Source organism: Coenobita brevimanus, chromosome 104 (assembly GCF_032717465.1).
Source record: "Coenobita brevimanus isolate Jiangsu-jjx chromosome 104, ASM3271746v2, whole genome shotgun sequence".
Classification (NCBI taxonomy): domain Eukaryota; kingdom Metazoa; phylum Arthropoda; class Malacostraca; order Decapoda; family Coenobitidae; genus Coenobita; species Coenobita brevimanus.
In genome coordinates, this window is record NC_137057.1 from 30,060,455 (window position 1) to 30,074,190 (window position 13,736).

Here is a 13,736-nt window from a genome sequence, read left to right on the forward strand (position 1 = left end):
AATTGTTAGACTGTAAGGTTGTAGGAGAGAATTTTCAAGTTGGTCTTGTCGTGGATGACAGGAGAAAAATAAAGATCAGTCAGGAGTTTGACTGCAGTTTTATTCTGAGGAGGAAGTTATCTTGACTAGAGCAGTACTATGGTGAGAGTGGTTTAAGCTAGCTGACTCAGTGCCCTATACTCCTGCCTTTTCCACCGTGCCCCTTCTCTCTCTTATCGCGTCCTAACCCCTTCTCAGCCTTCTTTGTGCCTTGGCTGTCTCTGGCTCTCTCTATCTCTCTCTGACTCGTCACTCCCATTTTCCCAGTATATCACTGATCGGGTCATGTGCGTGAGCACGTGTGTGTGAGGAACTTTCCACACTTGTGGAGTTTTCCATCAGACATCATACTGTGCTGTGTGCAAAATTCTCTAACTAGAATCTGCACTGCTGTTTCCTCCATCTCTCTCGAGCTAAGACACGACTTTCTTCAAAACTCTATATTACATACTAACAGCATATGTGTCACTATCTATTATGTAGTTTGTTATGATATTTTAGTGCCTTGACATCTCTCGGTCACGCCAAGTTGTTGGCCTTAAGACAGCATGCAGTAACAAACTATATACAACATATATACATGGTATTCATCACAATATTGTAGAAACATAACATACTGTAGAAATATACTGTATGTATAATGCATGCAGTGGAGCAAATACATGGAAATAAAATCGAACTTAGAATATTGTATAACCTATTGTAGTGGCATAGCAACAGAAATGTGTATGTAAAACAGACATACGTATATATATATGCAATTGTAATATTGCTAGGTCATTTCATTACACATGGTGTTATGCCTATAGTAATGTCTAATATTACACTCAACTTGTCTGATGATTAAGTGAAATAATTCTGGTAACATGGAATTGTAGGAACATTGTAGTTACATTGTATGATTGTAATTGTTACATAATTGTAGTTTTAACAGTAGTAATATTGTAATTGTTATATAACTGTAGTTTTAATAGCAGTAGTATTGTAATTGTTACTTAACTGTAGTTTTAATAGTAGTAATATTGTAACTGTTACATAATTGCAGTAATATTGTATTTAATAGTAGTAACTTTTTTTTTTTATGCTAGGAAGAAGGAACCAAAGGCCATGAGCCCGCAGTAACAGTTCCCTCCAAGAGAAAAACAAAATACAATAGAGAGCCAAATTCAAGATCCGATCATTTTGAGATGCCTGGACACACTGCGTTTGAAAGACTGGAGATCAAAGGCAGCAGGAAATACAGATAGAGGGAGACAGTTCCAGAGCTGACCTGTTGCATAAATGAAAGACTGGGAGTAACGGTTAGCTCTTGCATTAAAGAGTTGGACAGAAAAGGGATGAGAGTTTGCTGCCAGACGGGTGCTACGCGCCCGTCGTAAAGATGGAGGAATGCAAGCAGACAGTTCAGAGGAGCAGTGACCATTAAAGTAGCGACAGAAAAGAGATAAAGATGCAACAGTGTGGCGAAGAGATAGAGGTTGAAGGGAGTCAGTAAGAGGAGGAGAGTTAATGAGATGAAAAGCCTTTGATTCCACCCTATTGAGAAGAGCTGTATGTGGGGAGCCTCCCCACACATGAGAGTTGTACTCCACACAGGGGCGGATAAAACCCCTGTATAGAGTCAACAATTGTGCAGGGGTAAAGAAAGAACGGAGTCGGCTTAGCACACCCAATCTCTTGGAAGCAGATTTTACAAGAGATGTAATATGATCTTTCCAAGATAAGTCCTGAGTAAATGAAACCCCAAGCATGTTCAAGGATGATGCAGGATTAAGCTGAAAGTTATTAAACATTAATGGGTATACCTGTGGAAGATTTTGTCGGGTTGATAGGTGGAAGAACTGAGTCTTAGATGCATTAAAGACAACCATATTAATTTTACCCCAGTCAGAGATACGAGCCAAGTCAGACATTAGGTGTGCCATAGCCTCATCCCTTGTTTCTTGAAGTAACTGTTGAGATGGGCGTTGTGGGAACCGAATGGAAAGGTGAAGGGTGGAGTCATCAGCGTATGAGTTGATAGGGTTAGATGTACAGCTTAGAAGATCATTGATGAATAAAAGGAAGAGAGTTGGTGATAGAACAGAGCCCTGAGGAACACCACTGTTGATAGATCTAGGAGAAGAACGATGGCCGTCTACAACAGCGGCTATAGAACGACCAGAAAGGAAGCTAGCGATGAAGGCACAGATAGAAGGATAGAAACTGTAGGAGGGCAGTTTGAAAATTAAAGATTTATGCCAGACTCGATCGAAAGCCTTTGAGATGTCAAGTGCAATGGCAAAGCTTTCGCCAAAGTTCCGAAAGGAAAATGACCAGGAGTCTGAAAGGTAGGTGAGAAGATCGCCAGTGGAGCGTCCCTGACGGAACCCATACTGACGATCGGAAAGAAGGTTGTGATAGGAAAGATGCCTTAAAATTTTTCTATTAAGAATTGACTCGAAAACTTTTGAAATACAGGACGTTAAAGCAATTGGACGATAGTTGGAGGGTTGGGAGTGGTCACCCTTCTTTGGGACTGGCTGAATGAGAGCAAACTTCCAGCAAGAAGGAAAGGTACAAGTTGACAGACAAAGGCGAAAGAGTTTGCCTAGGCAGGGTGTAAGCACAGAAGCACAGTTCTTGAGAACAACAGGAGGGACCCCATCAGGCCCATATGCCTTGTTAGTACTGAGGCCAGTGATGGCAGAAAATACATCAACTGAAGAAATTTTAATGTCAGCCATGAGGAAGTCAGAGGGGAGAAGTGATGGAGGAACAGCACCGGAATCGTCTAAGGTGGAATTGGAGGAGAAAGTCTGTGCGAAGAGATCTGCTTTATCAGTAGAAGAAATAGGTACAGAACCATCAGAGTAGAAAAGAGGAGGGAAGGATGATGAGGTAAAGTTATTAGAAAGATTTTTGGCAAGGTGCCAGAAGGAGCAGGAAGAATTCGAGTTGGAGAGTTGAGAGCATTTAGTATGGATGAAATTATTTTTAGTAGAGCGAAGAACAGACTTAGCACGATTCCGGGCAGAAACGTAAAGATGATGTGATTCAGGGGTGGGTTGGCTCCGGTACCTTTTGTAGGCCTTCTCCTTGTTGCGGACAGCATTAGAACAAGCGTGATTAAACCAAGGCTTTCTTGCGTTAGTCAAAGGATATGAGAAAGGAATGTATGCTTCCATGCCCGAGAGAATAACCTCCGTAATGCGCAAGGCACACTCAGATGGCTCACGGCCATGGAAGCAATAATCATTCCAGGGAAAATCAAAGAAGTACTGCCTGAGGGCCTCCCAGTTCGCGGCTCCAAAATGCCACAGACGACGTTTCCCTGGAGGGTCCACAGGCCGTACCGGAGTGATAGGACAGGTTAAGGTAATAAGGTTGTGATCGGAGGAGCCCAACGGAGAGAAAAGATTAACAGAGTAAGCAGAAGGATTAGTTGTGAGGAAGAGGTCAAGTATGTTGGAGCTCTCTCCAAGGCGGTCAGGGATACAGGTAGGGTGCTGTACAAGCTGCTCTAGGTCATTAAGGATAGAAAAGATGTAGGCTTGTTCACCAGGTGGATCCGTGAAAGGAGAGGAGAGCCAAAGGTGGTGGTGAACATTGAAATCTCCAAGAATGGAGATTTCAGAGAAAGGAGAAATGGACAGAATGTTTTCCATCGTAGAAGTAAGATAGTCGAAGAATTTTTGATAGTTAGTAGAATTAGGGGATAAGTAAACAGCTCAGATATATTTAGTCAGAGAATGACAGGAAAGCCGAAGCCAGAGTGTGGAGAATTCAGAAGAATCAAGTTCAGGAACGAGAGAGCAAGATAATTCGTTGCGTATATATACACAACAGCCACCTTTGGCTTTGAAATGAGTATAGAGAAAGTAGGAGGATACAGAAAAGGGTTTGCTGTCGGTTGCCTCAGACAGCTGAGTCTCCGTCAGAAAAAGAAGGTGAGGTTTAGAGGAGGAGAGGTGGTGCTCAACGGAGCGAAAGTTAGATGAAAGGCCGCGAATGTTGCAGAAATGAAGAAGAAGAGAGTCAGACAGTGGTTCCAGGCACCTCGAGTAATTGTAGTAACTGTAGTAATATTGTACAATTACACTGCAAGTTACACAGTAAGTTGGAACGTAATTGTGTGCACATGCATATAATTACACAATAATAACACAATGGCAAGGTACAGCAATCAATCGTATTATGAATCAGCCATATATAACGCTTGCATGATTACACAATACGTATAGGCTTAGTTATGTTGTACAGGTACTATTGAAAATTATATGTAATCCCATATTTTTTATTTAAATAAAAAATACATATATACAATATGTACAGTAGTGACAATATACACTCACTTTGTGTTCGTTTGCACCTATGGTGGACAATATATGTGTCAGCACTGTGTGGAAATCTTTGTCCTCACGATTGTGTGAAAGAGGTAGTTCATTCTTGCTAACTTCATTCTTGTTGGCCATTTTTCTTTCTCTTCTGGATTTTCCTTGTAATTTAATTTGTCTGGTCCCACTAGATAACTTTAATTAATAACTGCTTATTACAGTTCTTTTAATCGCACACTGTGTTAATGTGATGGTGTGCCTTATTTATCACTTTGTAGATGGAATGTTGCCTAGTTGTACTCATGAAACACTTATTTATGTACGTGCCAAATATATAAATGGCAGCAATCGTTAGCAACAAATTAATGCTATAATAAATAAATGAATATACATCCATCCATCATCCAGTCCTACATTGTCCCATGAGGAGCGTAGGAGCCCGGGGCTAGGCAGTTGGTCCCAACATTTAAGAAGAGTGACCAGCCTCACTCATCACTGAGTGGCATTACATGAGCAATCAACCCTAACCACCCCTAGGATATAAACCTTCACTGGCTCAATCCGATTGGAGTGCAATAATTACCCACTAAACCACCAGGCGCCAAAATTTGGTTATATGGTTACCACCCAGCGTAGCAAACGGTTTCCTGGTGTTCAGGAAACCATTTGGCTTGTCACTCAGTGTAGAGTCACCCACAGGCAGAAGGAAGAGGAAAGAATGAAGGAAAGAAAGACAGAAGAAGGAGTGTAAAGTTACCCGTAGGCAGAAGGACAAGGAAAGAATGAAGGAAAGAAAGACAGAAGAGAATGGAAGGAAAGAAGGATGGAGGAGAGGAAAGGGCAGACACCCAACAGGAGCACTACATCGAGTGAGTGGATGGTGAGCGCCCCCACCATACACGGTATATAAATGTTACTGTGCAAGTACTTAATGACTGACTAAATGTAGATAACTGAAGTCGGTATATGTACAGTACGTAAATTGTAATTATGAAACAATTTTATGTTTGTTTATCAGTGTGTCTATCACAGTATATTGAATATAAATGAAGAAATATTCAACTCACTGATTTTATCCTTGGTGGGAATGGTGAATGAGGTGATGGTGGTGTAAGATACGGGTTGATTGACGTGTTACGGTGTTCTCAGCAAACGCTGGTACAGCGCAAGTCGACGCCTCACTCTGGTAGTTGTGGTGGTGGTGGTTGTGATCGAGAGTGGCTGGGGAGAATAGTGGGGAGACGTGGGGGTTGATGTGGATGTTGGTAAGCTGAGTTAAGCTATCTCATCCCCGCATGTCTGCGCTCTCACTGCAGGTCTCTTTCCTCTTGCTGCCCTTACTTCAGGTTCTTGCTTCTTACTCTTTGTGAATACTTGCTTACGTTTAATTGTAGTCTCTTGCTGTATGGTGTGAACTTGTAACTAATCTTGGTTACCGTCTCACCTGCTTGTAGTTTACTTGCAAAACAGTAATATCTTATTTTGACTGTAGAGTTAATTCTTAATTTGTTCATTGATTGTTGATAGGGAAGTTAATCGGGTTTGTTTACCGCTGTTGTTTATCGTTGTGGTGGTTCAGGAGAGTCTTCTACTGCATATAAAGTTGTGAGGCGTCGTATGGCGGAAACCTGTACCAGTACTATACTCGGTTCCACGGAGTCTGACGCACTGATTTTGCCAGCCGAGGACAGGTGGATTTGGTAACACTGCGCGATGCACTCGGGCGGTGATTGGTGAATTTCCATTGTGTTTGAACATGCACCATATTGACTTTGTATTCCAACCAAGGCCCTCATTGCTTTGTAAGATACCGGATTATACAGATACAAATTAAAGCAATTATATCTTTAATGATAAATATGTGCCTTTTAAATTAGTAGAGATAAACCTGAACGACAATGATAACAAAAGCTATGTAACGTCGCGACTGGATGCATACGGACAACAGTCAGCGACCGATTTTTTAAAATTCATTTCATTATGTTTCACACTGCACGCGGTTTCATTATATGCAGAGTTCAACTATTATTTTCTCATGCGGTCTGCTTTTATCTTACTTTCCTTTCTTCCACCATTAACAAAAATTCGGTTCATTCATAATGATGTAATCCATTATCTTCCCTGCTCTCTGTCGAGGGGACAGAGAAACATGCTTGAGGAGACGGTGCATGATGACCAGGGATAGGATGTCCGTCTGTCTGCCTGTATGTCTGTCTCTTATGATACGAAAATGTTAGGGAAAACCAAACACCAAATTTTTTCACGGAAGAAATAATTTCTATGAATCTGACTGGGAATACAAATAAATGCAGATTTTTAAAACTACTGTTACCTATGAAGGTAATGAAAATGTGTATGTACACTATATATATTGAGAATAGCATGTATTGACCCCAGTGTGTGTGTGTGTGCTCACACAAATCATAATTATTAGAAGATAAGGCAAGCGTATCTAGGGTCAGGTTGTATATTTAGCAGATGAGTTAATGAAGGGCGTGGTGTTGACTGTACTTTGACACTGTGTACTGGTGGGAAAAACATTCGAGCCTTCACAGGACCTCGGAACCACCTCGCTATGAACATCTGAATTCCCGCCACAGTCGCTGACTGTTGTCCGCATGCATCCAGTCGCGACTTTACTTAGCTTTTGTTGTTATTGTTGTTCAGGTTTATCTTTAGTAATTGAAAAGGCACATATTTATCATTAAAGATATAATTGCTTTAATTTGTATCTGTATAATCCGGTCTCTTTCAAATACTTGAGGGCCTTGGTTGGAATACAAAGTCAATTTGGTGCACGTTCAAACACAACGGAAATCGACCAATCACCGCCCGAGTGCATCGCGCAGTGTTACCAAATCCACCTGTCCTCGGCTGGCAAAATCAGTGCGTCAGACTCCGTGGAACCGAGTATAGTTTTCTGTCTTGTTAATGTAGATTCAACTGCCATCAATTAATCTCATAGCCGTCACCCATGCGTTTCCTAAATTGTTAGAGTGTAGGGCTGTCGTGGATGGCAGGAGAAAGATAAAGATGAGTCTGGGGTTTGACTGCAGTTTTATTCTCAAGAGGAAGTTATTTTGACAAGAGCAGTACTATGGTGAGAGTGGTTTATGCTAGCTAACTCCATGCCCTCTACTCCTGCTTTTTCCACCGTGCCCCTTCTCTCTCCTATAGCGTTTCAACCCCTTCTCAGCCTTCTTTGTGCCTTGTCTGTCTGTCTGTCTGTCTGTTTGTCTGTCTGTCTGTTTGTCTGTCTGTCTGTTTGTCTGTCTGTCTGTCTGTCTGTCTGTCTCTCTCTCTCTCTCTCTCTCTCTCTCTCTCTCTCTCTCTCTCTCTCTCGCTCTCATTTTCCCAGTACAGTATATCACTGGTCGGGTCATGTGCGTGAGGACGTGTGTGTGATGAACTTCCCACGCTTGTGGGGTTTTCCGTCAGGCGTCTTACTGTGGTGTGTGCGAAATTCCATAGCTAGAATCTGCACCAATATTTCCTCCAGCTCTCTCGAGCTTAGGCACGACTTTCCTCAAACCTCGATATTACATATTAACAGCATGTATGTCACTAGCTATTATGTAGTTTATTATGATATTTTAGTGCTTTGACATACTGTAGGATTAGATTCCTGTTTGTTTTCAACTGGATCATTGTCTGCATGTAAGAAATACGTAAATGTCTATTTGGTCTGCATTGTTGTGTATAAGAAATTTCGTTATTGTTGAGCACTCTGCCTTTTTTTTTTTTTTTTTTTTTTTAGGGCGTTGCGTTATTTTTATCACCTTTTTAAATACATCTGGAAAAAAAACATAGGAATATGTTTATATAAATGAGATGGGGAAACAACAATGGCAGTATTAATAAGGAATTGAGTGCATTTATTAACGTGGACACTGTATAAAACAGCTGAGAATTCTTCGGCATTGGTCAATGTTTTAACACTTTTCACCGATGATTTCTCCTTTATAACTGTCAACTTTCTGTTGCCGTTGTCATGCAGCACTTTCTTTCCTCCCACGCTTTCATTAACTACTCTTTCTCGTGGTATGAAGAGAGAGCTGTAAAAATATGGAGGCATTTAGAGCGACTGTGATGTAGGAAGTGCCTGTGTGGGAGAAATAAAACGAAAACCTGAAGCGGTTGGACCATGCTGAGCAAATGGAGAAGAAGGCTGACTAGAAGAATATATGAGAGAGAGAGAGAGAGAGAGAGAGAGAGAGAGAGAGAGAGAGAGAGAGAGAGAGAGAGAGAGAGAGAGAGAGAGAGAGAGAATAAGCTGGCTGCATGGAAAGAAAAAGAACGGATATTGAAAATAAAGTGGGGATAAAAAGCATGACAGTATATAGAGGAAGGATGTGTCGTGGGAGAAGGGGTCGTTATAGATTATATGCGTGTGGATGATTCTGTTTGACAATCACCCTTTACATGATGTGGCCTCATATATACCAATAGATCCAATGGTGTGTGTGTGTGTGTGTGTGTGTGTGTGTGTGTGTGTGTGTGTTTCTTTCTATGCTTGTTCCTCTGTCTGTTAATTTACTTTGTCACACTGAACAGCTCTAAAAAGGAAAAAACAATCCTTGAGTTTTTAGGATTTTAAAGGAATTTACTACAGTGAGATAAATTTTCACTTTATCTTGCTATGTTCTTGTAATTTTCAGACAGATTTTTGCATTCTAGGGTACAATTTTAAAGAAGAAGTTGGAGGGCATCGGCAAGTATATGAATGGAAGATGTTGATGCCAAATTGGTAACATATAAAAGTGTATGCACGTAGGAGGATTGTTGGGCCTCAGGGAACGGGTCATTTAGGCTGTGCCCAGCGTTGAAACACACACACACACACACACACACACACACACACACACACACACACACACACACACACACACACACACACACACACACACACACACACACACACACACACACACACACACACACACACACACACACACACACACACATCAATCCGTCCTTACATCCCCTAACAATCACACACCTCTCATTTACAGACGATACTCCTGAAAACAAACTGAATGAGATCAAGAGAATTCCAAGCCTTTGATGACGAAACCTCAAGGAAGACTCCGAAAACGCTGATGAGACCGAAGACCCAAATAAAAGACCCTTAGAAAGCAAGGAGAATGGCGAGGACTGCTTGGTTTCTTTTGATTTCTTGTATAGAGTTCCAAGATTTGAAATGGTTTTCGTCTCTACCCTATGAGAAAGTGTGTGTGTGTGTGTGTGTGTGTGTGTGTGTGTGTGTGTGTGTGTGTGTGTGTGTGTGTGTGTGTGTGTGTGTGTGTTTCTATCTCGGGTTACAGTTAATTCCACTTTAATCAAGAAGTTCTCTTCATCTCTTCCTTCATTAATCATTTTTACACTTGTCGCTGATCCTGATAATTACAAAAATAATTACATGCGGCGACAGACAGCAAGTCAATGAGTGACCAGCGTTCTTCTTCTGCATCTGCAAAAAAGAGGGACCTTGGAGAGATAAAAGTGGTACCGGTACCATATTTGGCAGTTTGACATGGAGATTCCAAATCTGCCATCAGCTGACATCTGAGGTGGCGCCATCCAGCGTCAACTTTACTAAAATTGCTTAATTTAAGCCTACTGAGACATAAAAGTCCTTCCATATAAGGTTATTTGACATGGGGAATATAAATTTGATGTCAGCTAATAACTGTGATGGTGCCATTAGTAGCAGCTTAAGTTGTAGCACCAGTGCAGCAGGGCAGTACTCCCAAGGTGGATGGAAAGTTGACGACAGGGAAAACTGGAGCTCCCGTTTCATCAGCCCTTGGGACTAGCTCCTGACCATCCCCCTTTGCTGAACTTTTTCAGTGTTTCAGTAACACAGAGAGGAGGCCAGCATGCTCTCCAATACAATTTTCTCTGTCAACACCAATCTACATGCACAGTACACACTACGTTTACTTTTCAAAATTAAAAAAGAAATGGCACAATAATCAGGCCTCGGAGTCTCGTGATGGGTGGGAACATAATACCCCCATCCTCCCCTCTCCCGGTGACGACTCAGCAAGATGCCTGGAACCACTGTCTGACTCACTTCCTCTTTATTTCTGCAACATTCGTGGCCTTTCCTCTAACTTTCTCTCTGTCGAACACCATCTCCCCTCCTTTAAACCACACCTTCTCTTCCTGACAAAGACTCAGCTGTCTGAGGCAAATGACAGCAAACCCTTTTCTGTTTCCTCCTACTTTCTCTATACTTATTTCAAAGCTAAAACTGGTTGTTGCTTATATGTATGCAAGGACTTATCTTGATCTCGTGTTCCAGAACTTGATTCTTCTGAATTCTCTACTCCCTGGCTTCGGCTTTCCTATCATATTCTAACTTAATATATCTGCGCTGTTTACTTATCTCCTAATTCTACTGACTATCAATAATTCTTTGACTATCTTACTTCTACGATGGAACGCATTCCATCCATTTCTCCTTTCTTTGAAAACTCCATTCTAGGGGATTTCAGTGTTCATCACCACCTTTGGTTCTCTCCTTTCACTGATCCACGTGGTGAACAAGTCTACATCGTTTCTATCCTTAATAACCTAGAGCAGCTTGTACAGCATCCTATCCGTATCCCTGACGGCCTTGGAGAGAGCTCCAACATACTTAACCTATTCCTTATAACCAATCCTTCTGCTTATGGTGTTAATCTTTCCTTTCTGTTGGGCTCTTCTGATCACAGTCTTATTACCTTGACCTGCCCTATCATTCCGGTGCGACCTGTGGACCCCCCAAAGAAATGTCGACTGTGCCACTTTGGAGCTGTGGATTTGGAGGCCCTCAGGCAGTACTTCTTTGATTTTCCCTAGAATGCTTATTGCTTCCATGGCCGGGAGCCATTTGAGTGTGCTTTGCACATTACCAAGGTTATTCTCTCGGGCATGGAAACATACACTCCTTTCTCATATCCTTTGACTAATGCAAGAAAGCATTGGTTTGATCACGCTTGTTCTAATGCTGTCCGCAACAAGGAGAGGGCCTATTAAAGGTACCAGAGCCAACCCACCCTTGAATCACATCTTGTTTATGTTTCCGCCTGGAATCATGCTAAGTCTGTTCTTCGCTCTGCTAAAAATAATTTCATCCATACTAAATGCTTTCCAAACCGAATTCTTCCCACTCCTTCTGACACCTTGCCAAAAACCTCTCTGACAACTTTACCTCATCATCCTTCCTTCCTGTTTTCTACTATGATGGCTCTGTAGCTATTTCTTCTACTGATAAAGCAGATCTCTTTGCTCAGACTTTCTGTCAGGACTCCATATTATAAATACAAATCATAATAGATTGTATGATGGATAGATAGACAGATAGATAGACAGATATAAGCAGGAAGTCAGGGGATGAGATAGGTAGTGTGTCAGCGAAAATCAAGCAATGGTAAACATGCTTACACACTCTAACTCAAGGAATGCTTGATAGGCACACGAACAGTGCCTCGTGACCATACACACACATACTCACTCACAGGCTTCTAGAAGCTTCACATCAGAATATTGCACGTGACACGACCCCTGCTAAAATAGGAATTTAGGAAGCAGAGATCAGAAGGAGACTGGCCATAGAACCGGCAGGTAGTGGAGAGAATGAATAAGAAGAGGGGTCCAACTAGACTTACTTAGTATATTAAGTCTCTGTATAATACATACACTGCTCAACTTAGACCTTCTCTGAAGATAATAAATCAAGATCAACTCCCTGTACTCATCTTTAACTCCTCCTTCTCTTCAATTAACTCAAGACTTACCTGTTACAAGAATTAAGAGTTACATATATAAAAATGTTGGCTACAAAGCTTTAACATTAAATGGTGGCACTAACGAACGAGTCTACTAGCCTATGAGTCTACGAGTCTACGAGCATACAGTAGCAACGACGAGTTACGAGTGAGGATCAACAAGCTCTACGATTAATTACAAATACCAAATCTACAAGACAACTCTATAATCTTCAAGCAACTTCAAGCAGCAGCAAGAAGAATAAAAAACAGAGCAAGTAAAGGAAAAGAAAGACCAGAGCAACAAGCACAAAAAAACCCAACACTCTCTCCCGCCTACATCCATCGCTGACACATAGGTCAAGACACACAGCAAAACACCAGAGCCACATTTATAACGCATCTTACTCACCTTTCCTCATCCAGATTACTCGTCGCTACTCAGTTACTCACCACAGCTACCAGTGTGGGAAGCCGACGTCACCATGTGTATCTGCTGAGATGACGTCGTCATGCGTGTTTGCTGAGACAACTCCACGCCAATCAACGTGTGACTGACACCAGGCACATCTCACCCAGTACTCATTACTCATTATTCACATAGCTCCTACTCATACAGAATTATCGAGAGGAGATCTTCATTCAACCATGCATTTATCTTCCGAGATCAACGGTTGCGTCGACACTCCTCTCCGATCTGTATCAAGTGGGTCTAATTATACTTACTCATTTCTTCTCAGTGCTAAAATTAGGTATATTCAACTCCTTTATTTATTTTTAGATACACACTTATACACTCACTATCTATTATTTATTACAACTCATTTCCTCATCTATTTAGTAAGGACATAAACAAAAGACGTATTTCACAACACCATACCTTAGCAACATGAGTTCTTTTTAGCTAAGTGATATGACAGGGATATTTTCGCCCCCACCCGTGTTAATATCAGATGATATACAATTAGGAGAGCACCAAGGCAACACACCCATTGTACAAAACTCACCACAAACTAAAGATCAAGAAACAAATACGTCAGTTCTAGATGATGAGTGGCAAACCTCCTCTGACATAGCAAGTGAGGCCTTTGTCTCTGACTTGCATACCTATGAAAATATGCTTAACAGGGTTCATCGCTCCGACAATTTTTTTTCCACTATTCCCTCACACAATGATAAACAAGTCCAAGTTAAATTAACAGAGCTACCAGTGAAAATGAACACCACAGATATTTGTTTATCATGAAGATAAAACTGCCCCAAAATTCTCTGGCACAGAGAAAGATCGTATTGACGTCATTTCATTGGTCAATCAGTGCGAACAGATCTACATCAAACGACATATCAAAGATGAACAAGAGAAAATTGCTATTTTTTCCTCTTGCATTAGCCAGGAAAGATGCCCGGCAAGCAACTTAGTAAGGTTAGATAAGTTTCTCAAGGCTAAGACATATGATGAATTTATAACTGAATTTTTGAAGAAATTTTCTGGAGGTATGAACTTCTTGCCAGGTATAATCCCAGAATTACATAAGATTGTAGATCTTGTAAGGGAGCACACTACAAATCATGTGCTCAGTGAAATAACTGCTGATGTCTCCACAATCAAAAGGACATTATTAGCTAC

General features: G+C 41.3%; 1 pseudogene; it reads left to right on the top strand.

The window, feature by feature from the left end:
* Positions 1 to 13,736, top strand: part of LOC145416065 (uncharacterized) — a 120,970-nt pseudogene that overhangs the window by 16,630 nt on the left and 90,604 nt on the right.